Here is a 15,066-nt window from a genome sequence, read left to right as displayed (position 1 = left end):
AAAATATTCATAATTCCATCTTTCTAGCATAAGGTCACTCTCTTCTCAGTACACATGTTGTGAATTCACACTGAGGCTTTTAAACAGTTGTGACAATAATCTTGGAGGGAGGAAGGCCTTTCTAAGAAAGACACAGAATCTAAAAACCATTAAAAAAAGACTGACACACATAAAAATAAAAAATGAGTGCACTACACAGAATAAGCCAAATCAAAAAAACAATTCTGGGAAAATCTTTGCAACTCACATTGTAGACAAAGGACCAATTTTCTTAATTTATAAAGAACTCCTATCCCAAAAGGAAAAGGAATAAAACAGTAATAAATAGTTCAGACAAAGAATACAAACAGTTTTTAAGCACATGAAGTAGGACCCCACTTCACTCAAAATATGAGACATACTAATTAGAGGTATATTGAAATTGTAAAAAAGCAGAATTTTTTCTGGAATTTGACAAACTGATTCTAAAATGTAGGAAATTTAAAAGCCCAAAGAAAAGGCCAACCTGATGATTAAGAAGAATAAAACTGGAACAATCATGCCACCAGAGACAGACCTGTGAGGAAGCTGGAGGGTGCAGACTGTGTGGCATCTGCAGGGAGACAGCTGACTAGTATAACACAATAAAGAGTCTAAGAGAAGATTTATGCACAAATAGACACCATGGTACAAAGGGAAAAATTGTTTCCCTGACCAAGTAGTACTTATTCAATTACATGCACAGAGAAAGGAATTGATCTCAGCTCTTGCTTCACTTTGTAATTCTCACAATGAACTGCAGTTATCAATGTGAAAGACAAAAACAATAAGGCTTTAAACAAAAATAGGAGAACATCTTCATGACTTTTATAGGCAAACATTTCTTAAATAGGATACAAAATTTGCATAAAAGGGAAAAGTTAATAAATAAGTCCCAGGATTACGCATTTCTGTTTTGCAAAAGGTTAACAGTATAGGGTGAAAAAACTACTCACTCTATGGGGGGGAAGATATTTGCAAGTATGTAGATCTGGCAAAGGGCTTGTATCCAAAATGTACAAAGAACTCCTACAATTTGATGAGACAAAAACTCAAAAGAAAATGGGCACTTTCTCAAATAGGAAACCCAGATGTCCATAGGCACATAACAAGGTGTTTAACTGCATTAGTCACAGCCACCAATTAGCAAAGTGAAAAACCACTGACAAGACCAAGTATTGGTGAGAGTGTGGAGCAGCTGAATGCCCCTATCCTGCTGGTTGGGTATGTGCTGAAACAAGCAGGTGGAGAACTGTTGGGCAGCATCTACTGATGCCTAGGAAATGCTCACACTGTGATCAGGACAGTGTTGACTTGGCCTGGAGGGCCGGGGTGGGAGCAGCACCTGGGAGGGAGCAGCAGTGTTGTACTCTGAATTCACTTTGTGCACAATTCAGCATGTGTGTTGTGCTTCTAAAAAAAGTTAAAAGAGAGAGTGACATTAAAAATCAGGCTCTGGCTCATGTGGCTCAGTGGATTGACTTCTGGCTTACAAACCAAAGGGTGTCTGGTTCAATTCCCAGTCAGAGCACATGCCTGGATTGTGGGCCTTGTAACCACACATTGATGTTTCTCTCCCTCTCTTTCTCCCTCCTTTGTCCTCTCTAAAAATAAATAAATAAAAATGAAACTACATTGAACTAATAACATTAATGGAGAGATAAAACATTCTCAGATATTGCTGATGAGGGTTTGAGACTGTAGTTCTCCATCAAAATAACAAATGGAACTCTACCTCTAGTTACCACAGAGAGACTTGTGCAAAATGATGTTACATTCTATGCAATAACAAAACTTCAAAAACAACTTAAGTGTCTGTTAGGTGATGTGATGCATGGATCAGTATGCGGCCATGCAAAATGGTCAGGTTGCACCAGGCAACAGAGAAGCTCTCTGCATTGTCCACATATCTTCATATGTCTTTTGCATCATTTAATTTTTATTGTTTTAAAAATATTTTATTTATTTATTTTGAGAGAGGGGAAGAGAAGGAGAGAAATAGGGAGAGAATTATCAATTTGAGAGAGAAACATCAATTGGTTGTATCTTGTATGTGCTCCAGCCAGGGTCCAAACCTGCAATCCAGACATGTGCCCTGGCCAGGAATTGAACCAGCAATCTTTCAGTTTGTGGGATGATGCCTGACTAACTAAACCGTGTCAGTCAGGGTGTCTTTTGCATTTTGAACCACATAAATCTATCACATGTTGAAATATTAAAAAACTAAAATATATAACATTTATAACCATAAAATAATATGCTTTGGTATAATTTCTTTTTTATTTTTAATATATTTTTGTTGTTGTTCAAGTACAATTGTCTACATTTTCCCTTCACTACTCTCCCCCACCCAACCCTCCCCAACTTTCCACCTTCAGTCCTACCCTCCTTTGTCTTTGTCCATGTGTCCTTTATACATGTTCCTTGACAACCTTTCCCCTTCTTTCCCACATTATCCCTCTTCCCCCTCCTCTCTGGTAACTGTCAGCTTGTTCTTTATTTCAATGCCTAGTTATATTTTGCTTTCTTGTTTGTTTTGTTGATTAGGTCCTACTTACAATCGAGATCATATGGTATTTGTCTTTCATGGCCTGGCTTATTTCACTCAGCATAATGCTCTCCAGTTCTATCCACGCCGTTGCAAAGGGTAGGGGCTCCTTCTTTCTTTCTGCTGCATAGAATTCCATTGTATAAACGTACTACAGTTTTTTTTATCCACTCATTTGCTGATGGGAACTTAGATTGCTTCTAGTACTTGGCTATTATAAATTGTGCTGCTATGAACACTGGGGTGCATAAGTTCTTTTAGATATGTATTTCAGGATTCTTAGGGTATAATCCCAGCAGTAGAATTGCTGGGTCAAAAGGTGGTTCCATTTTTAGTTTTCTGAGGAAATTCCATACTATTTTCCACCATGGCTGTACCAGTCTGCATCCCCACCAATAATGTACTAGGGTTCCCTTTTCTCCACAACCTGACCAGTACTTGTTTGTTGATTTGTTTATGATGGCCATTTTGATTGGTATGAAGTGGTATCTCATTGTGGTTGTAATTTGCAGATTTGGTATAATTTCTTACTTGAATTATTCTATGTGCTTTTCTAAGTTCAGAGTCTTTCTGCTTATTTTGAATTATGGCTTCTTATAATTGTTATCATGGCATTAAGTTGATGTGCTGTTATTAACCCAACTGTTCTACTGTCTATGCAGATTATTTTTCAACTTTGCAATTTATTTTGCCTGTTGTTTTATTTTTTGGAGACTGTCTTCTTTTTAGTAGAGCCAGAGCCACATATTAAGCTCTGTTTCTGGGCAAGACAAACTGTCCCCTGGCTTCCACCAGTGTCTTTCTGTTGCTGATGCCTTGGGAAAGATAAGCACTCATGGGTTCAGCAAACACAGGCTAGTGGCCTTGCATAGCTCTGCCTTTTGGAGTAGAGGACAGGGCTAGAAAGGGTACTGAGTGGCCACTGCTCAGACAAACTTCTTGGGAGGAACAGAAGAAAGGCTATGGATTTTGTCATGCTTATAGGTGACTGGGGCAGGACTCCTTCCAGGGACAGTGCCATGAATGTCTGTCATAGTGGGTATCATGGCAGTTTTTGTTTTTTGGCTAGTCTTTCTGAACCAAAGTCATTGGTAAGAACTTGTTTGGAATATTGGTTATAACAGTTTACTAACTCATACCATAAATGGCAGTTGAATGTGGTGACTCTGTACTTGATAGGAGCAAGCCTGGTCCTCCTTGCTCCACAAGTGTCATTTAGGCCAATGGACTTTACTGTTTACATAAATGTTAGCTCCTCTCTGAGAGAGAATTGCTGTGTTGAAAAAGGGAACAGTCCCACTGTGGTCCAGGTGAGCATCTCAGGTGTGTCATCTCCATCACTCCACCTTTTGCACCTCTCCATCTTCTAACTTCCTGAGCTTGACACCTGCATTGTATGCATCTCTACTACCCAGGGGCCAGTTCTTACAAGAACCTGCTGTAGGAAAACAGTAGATTTATTCAGCAACTCTTAATTTTGCTCCTATTTAGGAGGAGGACCTGGGCTCATGTATATGTTTATATGTCTTTGATAGATATCTTGTAATCTCAACTGTCTTGATTTTATAAGTACATCTTTCCTTCAACTGCACAGTAAATTTAGTGAATTGAAATTCCATAGCTATTAGTGCTAAGGACTGTGAAAACAAGTCAGTTTAGCCCTGGCCAGGCAGCTCAGTTGATTTGAGCACTGTCCCAATACACCAAGGTTGTGTGTTTGATCTCCTGTCAGAGCATGTACAGGAGTTAACAAATAAATGCATGAATAAGTGAACAACAAATCAACATTTCTCTCACCCCATGTCCATTCCTCTCTCTTTCTAAAACCAATAAGTAAAAATAAAAATAAATAGGTCAGTTTTATAAAGGAAAAAAATGTAAGCCAAACAATTTGGAAAGAGGTATTTGTGGAATTTAATGCATATGTGTGCACTATGTGGCTAAAATTTGTTTTGATTTTTGAAAATGAAATAAAGTTTTCAGATACATAAAATATATTTTTTGAATTAAAAAAATCATTATTCCATATGTTTTGCTTGCAAGATGTCCATGGTTTTTTGTTTTTTAAAATATTTTATTTATTTCTAGAGAGAGGGGAAGGGAGGGAGAAAGAGAGGGAGAGAAACATTGATGAGTGAGAGAAATAACTGATCACTTGCCCCTTATACACACCCCCAGCCAGGCAACTGGCCACAACCCAGGCACATGCCCTGATTGGGAATTGAACTGGTGATCTTTTGGTTCGCAGGCCAGTGCTCAATCCACTGAGTCACACCAGCCGGGGTGATGTTCATTGCTTTTTGATGTTTTTTTTTTAAAGTAATCTGGGAAGCAACAGAACATTAAGTATTGCAGAAAAAGATCTGGAAAATATTTAGCTGACATGCATTTGTTGAATTATCTCCAGGGAAAGTTTTGTGAAAAAGCACTGCCTAGAAACCTAGGAGGCAGTTAGTTCTTATTAAAAAATTTGGCCCAATTGCCACATCGGAAATGTGTAAGTGGATGTTAGGTGAAATGCTCATTTCTCATATGAAAGTTCCCCAAGAAAGGTTGAATCATAAAGGCAGAACTGGGAGAGGCATGACTCCCAATTTTCAAGGATGAAGGTGGCTCAAGCTCCAAGTGGGGTCAAGCATGTGAGATGGTGCTGGCCTCAGAAAACCTCGCATTCAATGCTCCATCTGTTCAGTTGGATCACACTAGCTTGGTCCCTGGAGCAAGGACATTGCTATCTCCTTACTCTGCCTGGAGCCAAAAAAGAGAGGACCCTTGTCCCATCACTTGGTGAACAGCAGGCCTGATGCCCTGAGGCTGGAGGACTCCCTTCTCAGCTTTTGTCTCTATCACAGAAGTTTCTGGAGCTTTTTAACTTGGTTGAGAGATGTAACTTGGTTGTGACGAGCATTTGTGTTTTGTTTCAGTATGTGGAAGATCACAGTGGGGAAGCACACTGTGGGAGATCTCTGCTCCTTGGTAGGGCCCACATGTCCTGTACATGGGCAGTCATGTGACATGAATCTCTCTGGGGTCACAGGAAAGTTTGGAAGTCACTGTCCTAGAAAGAAGACTCTCAAACATTTTATTAAGGAGATAAGCTCTTCTTGAGTGAACACTTGGGTAATCTTTGTTGCCGAAACCCTGACATCAGCAGTTGCAGTTTGGGGTGTGGTCAGACTTGCAGAGAGCTCAGGCTGAATATTCTGTGCTTGCCATTCTCCATGGAAGAACTTTACCAGCAAGAGAGTTTATTTCTCTTAAAATAATACAGGACTACATTCCATGTGGCCCTTCCTCAAAGGATGCTATGGTCACAGGACTTGGTGAAGGTCTGGTGAGGTCATCCCACATGTCAGGCCTCTACCTGCAGGGGCCCCACACAGAGGCTGTCTTGAGAGAGGTGGGGTTGGGGAACAGCCAATGGTAGGGATATCTGTCCCTGAGGGTAAGAGGAGCCATCAGCCAATCAGCCAATCTGCACCCTTGAATCATTTTCCTTCCCCATTCCCATGCAAATTCCCTCTTCAAAGGACAGGCCAGCCAGAGTAGAGGACACTCTGGACAGAGCCAGGCCATGCCAGTACCTGCTTCAAACATTGCATTTAGGATGCCTTCCTAGAAAACTCCTCCTGGTCCCTCTGTTCTGTCCACTCTCCATGCCAGCTACCTTGTACCCAGCTCCTGCCACCTCTCCCACTCTCTACCCCTGACCTGTGCATGACTAGCTTTCTGTCATCCACATCTCAGTTTTTATGTTGCCTTTTTGGGGACTTATTCCCTCCTCCCACAAGGTCAAACTCTGTTTTCATTGTCTTTTCATCCTGTTGGTTGCCTTCTCCACTGTTTTACTTGTCTATTGCTGCTTTAAAAAGCATTTGAAGTAAAGCTTCATAGCATAGAACAGCACACCTTCATTCTGTTCCCTGGTGTTGAACTGACAGGACCAGGCCCAGCTGTCCTCACTTGGGGTCTATGATGCAGTTGCAATTAGGCCTGAAGACATGTGAGGGCTGCATGGAATGGCTGACTGAGATGATGCGTTCATCCACATGTCTGGCAAAGATGTTGGCAGTCAGCTGTCAGCACACAGGGGGTTTCACTGGGGCACCCACACATGACCTCTCCACGTGGCTTGGGCTTCTCATAGTATGGCAGTTGGGTCCCAAGGACCAGTGTTCCAAAATGGATAGCGGTAAGCCTGCTTATGACTTACCTTGGAAGGGATTGGATGAGCAAGTCACTGACACCAGCCCAGATTCCACTGAAGGGTATTAGACCACTGGATGGGGACTGGCAAGGCCTCGCTGCAGAAGAGCCAGTGGAATGTAGATATCATTCAGCCATCTTTGGAAAATACTGTACAACCTCCCACTGCAGACTCACCTGAAATCACTGTTTTTATTTATTTTCTTGTCTATCCCAGTGGGTTGGAAGCTCTGGAACAGCAGGGCCTTGTCTGATAGCTCATAGAAGAGTCCCTTCACAAAACATCCACAATAAATGGAAAAAAAAGCGAAACATTTAATGTTGCTTGTTGATAGAAGATAAAAATCTGTCTGATGAATATCAAATAAATAACATTTTCACAAAGGAAGAAAAAGCGTAAGTAACTTGGATTGCTGTTAAATATTTAGAGGCAGAAGCTCTTTTACTCTTATTCACTCAATCATTCATTTATTCATTATTTATTTATTTAAATATATTTTATTGATTATGCTATTACAGTTGTCCCATTTTGTTCTCCCCTTTATTCCCCTCCACCCTGCACCCCCTCCCATCAGCATTTCCTCCCTTAGTTCATGTCTTTGGGTCATACATGTAAGTTCTTTCACCTCACCATTTCCTATACCATTCTTAACCTCTCTCTGTCTATTTTGTACCTACCATGCTTCTTATTTCCTGTACCTTTTCCCCCTTTCTCTCTCCTCCCCCTCCCCACTGATAACACTCCATGTGACCTCCATTTCTGTGAATCTGTTCCTATTCTAGACGTTTGCTTAGTTTTTTGTATTTTTTAGGTTAAGTTGTTGATACTTGTGAGTTTTTTGTTATTTTACTGTTCATATTTTTGATCACCTCCTTTTTCTTAGATAAGTCCTTTTAACATTTCATATAATAAGGTCTTGGTGATGATGAACTCCTTTAACTTGACCTTACCTAGGAAGCACTTTGTCTGCTCTTTCATTCTAAATGAGAGCTTTGCTGGATAGAGTATCTTGGATGTAGGTTCTTGCCTTTCATGAATACTTCTTTCCAGCTCCTTCTTGTTTGCAAAGTGTCCTTTGAGAAATCAGCTGATAGTCTAATGGGAACTCCTTTGTAGGTAACTGTCTCCTTTTCTCTTGCTGCTTTTAAGATTCTCCCCTTCTCTTGAATCTTGGGTAATTAATTATGATGTACATCGGTGTGTGCTTCCCTGGGTCCAATTTCTTTGGGACTCTCTGAGCTTCCTGGACTTCCTGAAAGTCTATTTCCTTTGCCAGACTGGGGAAGTTCTTCATTATTTTTTCAAATAAGTTTTCCATTTCTTATGCTTCATCTTCCTCTGTCACCCATGTAATTCAGACGTTGAAACATATAAAGTTGTCCTGGAGATTCCTAAATCTCTCCTTATTTTTTGAATTCTTGTTTCTTCATTCTGTTTTCATTGAATGTTTATTTTTTCCTTCTGATTCAATTAATTGATTTGATTTCTGGTTTACTTCCTTTCACTCTTGTTTCCCTGCATATTTTTTAAAATTTCACTTTACGTAGACTTCACTTTTTCCTCTATTTTGTGACCATATTCAACTATTTCTGTGAGCATCTTGATTACCAGTGTTTTGAACTCTGCATCTGATAGGTTGGCTGTCTCTTCNGAAACCGGGGCCCGGGGGGCGCACTCGGCTGTAGGAGCCCGCCTGCGATGGCTCGGGCCACTCGGGAACCGGGGAGGCGTGAGCAACTTGCAGCTTGTCAAGCTGAAGATCAATGCTTGACTCACAGTGTCTCCTAGTCTGTGCCAGCTGAGCAAGGATGCAGGCGGTCTGCGCAGCCTCGCCACCGGCAAGCAGGGATGGAGCTGATCTGTGCCGGCTGAGTAGGGATGGAGCTCGCAACTGACCCACTTCTGGAGGCCCTGACAGCAGTCCGAGATTCCCCGGGACTGCTCGCAGGCAGGCACGGGCCCCTTGAAGCAGGGAGTGCTCTGGCAACTCTCAGTTCTCCCAAGCCAGCAACCTGACTCCACGGGTTATCGGAGCTTTCTGGTTTGCTTCCGAATGCTCACTCCTCTCCCTGCCACTACTGGCAGACCGATCTCTTATGGTGTTTTCCAATCTGCGCCCTGCCAGACAGGGGTGGTGCCGGTGACCAGTTCTCTCCCAGAGACGGTGTTGCCCACCCTCGGCTCTCAGAGACCGGGGCGGCCAGGCCCGGGCCCTGGCTTGGCCTGGCAGGGGGCCCCCTGCCACCGCCTCTGTGCTGCTCCCTCGTACCTTGTTGATTTGTGGTCGTCTCCTCTCCTCAACTTCTGGTCATTCAGTGTCTGCTACAGTCTCTGGAGTCCTGCCTTCTTATATGCTGAGTCCCAGTTTAGCATCTGCTGTGTTCTTCCGCATATCAGCCAGGTCCTTCACCGTCGCGTGGAGAGAAGCTAAATCCTTTGTCCTACTCCGACGCCATCTTCCCCTTTCCCCTATTTTTTCCTTCTGATTCAATTAATTGATTTGATTTCTGGTTTCCTTCCTTTCATTCTTGTTTCCCTGCATATTTTTTAAAATTTCACTTTACGTAGATTTCACTTTTTCCTCTATTTTGTGACCATATTCAACTATTTCTGTGAGCGTCTTGATTACCAGTGTTTTGAACTCTGCATCTGATAGGTTGGCTGTCTCTTCATTGGTTACTTGTATTTTTTCTGGAGTTCTTTCATATGAGCCATATTTTTTTTGTGTCTGAGTGTCTGACATGTTGTAAAGGGCATGTTGTAAAGGGCAGAGCCTTAGGTATTTGCCAAGGAGTGCAACCCAGGTCTCTGCATTGTGGTACCTATGTGGGGGAGGGGTCTAAGGTGAAACAATACAGCTTGCTTGGCTTTTGGCTGACATTTAGTCACTTCCCCACAAGCAAGTTGTGCACTTCAGGTGTTGATTCCTGGGTGGGTGGGTTTGTGTATGTTCTAGGACCCTGTGGGTTTCTCTAACAAATGCTCCTGTGAGGCTGGGAGTTTCTCCAGCTTCCACAACCCCTACAGATTTTTATAGCCAGAGATTTTGAGGCTTTATTTCCCCATGCTGGAACCCTGGGTTGCATGGACTGCCTTGCTCCTCAGTTGTTCCTCGTTTCTCCATATTGAAATGTTGGCACCACTGGTCCTCCAGCCACAGCCTCGACTGCCGTGGTCCATCAACTGCCACCTTGCCACATGTCCTCTCCATCCTGGCTGCCTGTCTGTGCCCCTCTTACCAATCTGAATGAATGTTTCTTCTTTAGCTCCTTAGTTGTCAGGCTTCCATACAGTTCAATTTTCTGGCAGTTGTGATTATTTTTTGTTTTTAAATTTGTTGTTGTCCTTCTTTGGTTGTATAGGAGGAAAAGTGTATCTACCTATGCCTCCATCTTGGCTGGAAGTCCCTCAATCATTCATTTTTAAAAATTTAATAGATAGAAAAGGCATTTTTTGCCACATACTAGAAACAGCACTAGTCTATAGAGATTGAAAACACCCCCCGTGCTCTTATTAATCAATTTCCATGTGACCTCCCAGTAGTAATGTTAGTACCTTTTTACTGAACATGTGCTCCCTGCCCGGCATGGTAGCAAGCTATCTGCATGCACTGAATTACTGAATTCTTACAACAACCATCGCAATGAGTCATCAGTGTTCCTGCTTTATAAATGTGTACTCAGATTTACAGAGATTGGGTGGTATGCCCATAACTCTATAGCTCCTGCTCTTCACTCTTTTGTATGGTCTGGCCCAATCACACTTCGTAATTGTATGATTGGTCCCTGATTACACTGTGTAATTGTGTGATTGGGCCCTGATTACCTAGGCCATATCACTGGGGGTGGGAGGAAGGAAGTGGGCAGGCCCAGAGGCTGGCTGGCAGGAATCCTGAGGTTAGGTGGCCCAAGGTAGGCTCATCTTGCCTCAGCAGGAGAGTCTGAAAATGAAGCTGAGCCCAGGACTATGAAGTCAGTATGCTTTCAAGGGATTTGTGTAGTAGTAACCTGCCTTGTGCCAAGGTTTGTTTTGTTTATTCTTGGCTAAATATGACTTCCTCTTTCTGGGAAAGGGAGCCCATAGTGGATATAAAACACAAGCAACTTTGTGCTGAGCCAAGGCCTAGTGACTCAAGGTCATTTGGAGTATGTTTCTTATAAAATGCTCCAGGGGTAAGAAATCAAGGGGAAAGTGTTGGACAGGAAGCTTTTGGAAGTGGGTTGTCCCCAGTGTAGAGGGGCTATTTTCCCATATTTTCTCTTGTGGAGATGGGATGTAGGCTAGAGGTAGTCTGGTGGGAGGGGTGTGAGGCAAGGCCTCTCTCTGCTCTGTGGCTCATCACTGGCACAGTTTGAGGGCTTAGCTGCTGCTTCCTGAAGCACATTCTTGACTTGGTGGCCCTGTGAGTGTTCCAGGACTGCTGCAACAGAGCGCCATACCCTGGGTGCTTAAACAGCAGTAATAATTATCTCATAGTTCTAGAGAATAGAAGTCCAAGTCAAGGTGTCAGCAGTGCTGGTTCCTTCCAGGTTGTGATGGAGAGTTTGTTCCAGGCTATTCCCAGATCTTGTGGCTGGCTGATGACCTGTGGTATTCCTTGGCTTATACATACAACACTCTGATCTCTGCCTTCATGTTCACATCATATCTTTCTGTGTGGTGTTTGTCTCTGTTTCCAAATTTCTGCTTTTATAAGGACAGTCATACAAGATTAGAGCCTGCCCTAGTAACCTCATCTTAGCTTGATCATGTTCAAAGGCCCTATTTCCAAATAAGGCCAATATATAAAAGGGGGACCCCCAAACTGGAAATTATCTTCTAGAGAGTGGGCCTCTTGTAGTATAGGCTTCCCCACTAAGTGAGTGTTCTAGGGACCCATCTGTATCAGTGTACCAGCTGGTGTTGTGAGAGGCTGTGTTCTTCTTCAGCGAATTTTTTTTGAAGACTCTTTAACGCATTTGCCCATTTCATGATGGGTAATTTACAAGCACACCTGACCATACCATGCTGAGTGTTCGGCTGTTTTTGACTAAAAATGGCATGACCCCATGCCCCCCTTCTCCATTCACCCTATGCCCCAAGTGACAGTTTTCCCCCCAGATGAAAAAAGTCCTCAAAGGGAAACATTTTGCCAATGTGGAAGAAATGAAACAAAAAATAGCAGAAATACTAAGAGGCATCAAAATAGACAAGTTCAAAAACTCTTCTGAGCAGTGGAAAAAAGTCTCCATGGGTGTATTGCATCAAATGGAGAGTACCAACACTTTGAAGGTGACTGATGTTTAAATATGTAAGAATAAATACACAATTTTTATAAATAAATTCCATTTTGGGGGTCCCCCCCTTATAGGTAAAGTGGGTTAGGACTTTCACGTCTTTTTGAACAGGCACAATTCAACCCATAAACGTAGTTGTTTTGAAGGTTTTTCTTCTCTACTCAATCCCTCCCTTGTCCCCTCTACCGCCACTGACAAACCCTAACCACATGTATAAGTCAGGATATAGGCTGAGCTGTCATAACAGAAGAACTACCCCCCACCTGGCTCCAGTGCCTCTGATGAGTATAGCTTTCTTTCCCTCACATGGAGCAGTGCAAAGGCAGCAGGGATGTTTGCTGGTCTTTCTTTATTTGTCATACTCTAAAGACACCTGTCTCAAGCTGCAGCCTGCCTCAGTATCCCCTGGAGGTTTCCCAAAACAGATGGTTGGTCCCCCCTTGAGATTGACACCATGCATCATACCCATATTTCCTTTCAGACAGCCAGTCGTGGTCCTAGTGCTGCCTGGAACTCTCAGGTCAAAGGTCATGGTGTGAGCTGGCCTTGGACTTTCTCTCCTGGCCTTCTTGGCTACTCTTTTGCCCTTACTATCCTGAAAGAAACACAATGTGACTTGTCCTCGGCTCTGAATCCCTGCACAAGATCATGTGTGACAGAGCTACCATGGTCCTCAGCTTCTGTTTACCTGTTGCTTGAGGACTAACCATACATGAGAAAGTGATTTCAACCCACCATGGCTGGGTAGCTCAGTTGATTGGAGCATCATTCAGTACACCAGAGGGTTACAGGTTTGATCCCCACCAACCTAGCACATAGCTAGGTTGCTGGTTCGATCCCTGAATGGGAAGTGTACAAGAGGCAACTGATTAATGTTGCTTTCTCACATTGATGTTTCTCTCTTTCGCTCTCTTCTCCCGTTCCTCTTTTTCTAAAATTAGTAAACATATCCTTGGGTGAAGATTAAAAAGTTTTAAAAGGAAAGTTGCTTCAACCATGGGAATGAAAGGCCTTGGTTCCTGCTGAGGACATTTTAGGAACCCTGGAGAGGGCAGGGACCCCTTGGTAAGCCTGTTCATTCACCTGATAAAGGTCTGGTCTGGAATCTCATCTGGCTTTTTTAGGACGATATCTTACTCTCAAAAACACAGCCTGGTGTCAAAACTTGCAGAGAGTACAAGTCTCGGAAGTGGTATGAGGGAAGGAGGAGGCAGGTAGAACAGAGAGCAAACAAAAAGTGGGAAACATGCTGGTCAAAACTTCACCACACACATATGGTTGCACAACCAGAAGATGGGGACCACAGCAAGCCATTTCAGAAGCTGCCTGCCACAGTCTGCCCTTTATTTCTCTTACAAGATCTTCGAAAGTCTCATCCCATTACTACACAAGCACAAAGTTGAGAATCTGGTCATCTAAGTGATGTCTGAGGTGGGCGATGTCCTCAGATTTGTCATTTAAATCCAACTTCCCTAGACCTGAAGATCCGTGAAGATACAAGTTGTCTTTACAAGTTGCTAAAGATACAAGTTATCCATACCTACACACCTTGCACACATTGGAGGTATGGACATGAGGTAAATAGAAATTCCTGTTTAAAAAGGAGGAAAAATGGGAGGTACTGGTCCATAGCAGTACTGGAATCCATCTGGGCAAATGTTAGAAGTTCTTTCATTAGCTCTCAAAGATAGGAATAATTCTCTGGATCTTAGCTCTATCTTACAGTCTCTTGGTTTTGTCCTCTTAGTCATCTTTACTTTTTTATTAAAGATAGAAGATGTTCAGCTTTGAGCATCCCTCAGCCTGTGTCCTGCCAGTAGAATTTTGGTCTGGTAGCCTCTTTTCATTTTGGAGTGTTAGTGTCCCTTTTAGCTCAAGCTGGCAATGTTTTAACAGATACAGTTTTCTCAAACACTTCGTGGGTTTTCTGTGAATGTTGGGGCAATCTTCAGTAGACAAAAGACACAATCACAAATCTTTTTGAGACAGTCTCTTCTCTATCTTGGGGTTCTCTGAAACAGGTAAAGAACAAAACCCTTCAGCTTTCTAGAGACCCTGTTGTTCAGTTGACAGGAACTGTGGAGATACATACTTAATCTCTTGAAAGGGTCCTTTGTGTGTGTAAATAGTCCTCTGATGCTTTGGTCATTCTTAGATCTCAACAAAACATAGTTCAGTCATGCTATTGGCTTTATTTCTATCTTTTCCTCTCATATTTTACCATAAGCAGCAAGAAGAAACTAGAAAGAATCTTGTACGTAGAAAAAACTTCTTAGCTAGACCTCACAGGTCATTAGGTACAAGTTCTGCACTCCACATAGCTACAGATGACATTGTTGCTAAACTCTCTGGTGCTTTGTAACAAGGATCCCTCTTTCTCCAGTTCCCTACAGCACGTCCCTCAGTTCTCTTTGAGCTCTCACTGGCCATGCTCTCAAAGCCCAGATTTCTGCTAACAGTTTGGTTCAAGGAAAATTAGGTTTTCTCCATCAAGCTCCTGCACACCTGTTCAGCTTTCATCCACTGCCCAGTTTCACACCCACTTCCACAGTCTCAGATGTTCATTGTAGCAGAACTACACAGGTACTAAAATTATTCTTCATTATCTATTGTTATATAACACATTAATCCAAAACTTTGTGTCTTAAAACAATAGCAATGATTACCTTAGTTTCTGCAGGTCAGGAATCTGGACAAAACTTAGCAGAATCCCCTCTTCAGGGTTTCTCACAGGCTGCAATGCCAATCTCGGCTGGGCTCTGGTCACCTTAAACTCACCTGGAGAAGGACCTGCCTCTCGCTGCCTCACACAGCTGTGGACTGGATCTGGTTCTTCACAGGCTGTTGAGTTGAGGCCTTAGTCCTTTCCTGTGACACCTTGTTCATCAAAGGAGGAGGCTGGAAAGGTAAGAGAGAGTGAGAGCAGGATTAAAGTCCCAGACCTTTGTACCTCAGAATTGGAAATGGTATCCTGTCATCTTTGTCACATTTGACTCTTTAGAAGCAGGTCACTAGGT

The sequence above is a fragment of the Sturnira hondurensis genome, unplaced genomic scaffold, assembly GCF_014824575.4.
Source record: "Sturnira hondurensis isolate 20B ecotype Veracruz unplaced genomic scaffold, ASM1482457v3 Scaffold0022201, whole genome shotgun sequence".
NCBI classification, from domain to species: domain Eukaryota; kingdom Metazoa; phylum Chordata; class Mammalia; order Chiroptera; family Phyllostomidae; genus Sturnira; species Sturnira hondurensis.
This window is presented reverse-complemented; position numbering follows the sequence as displayed.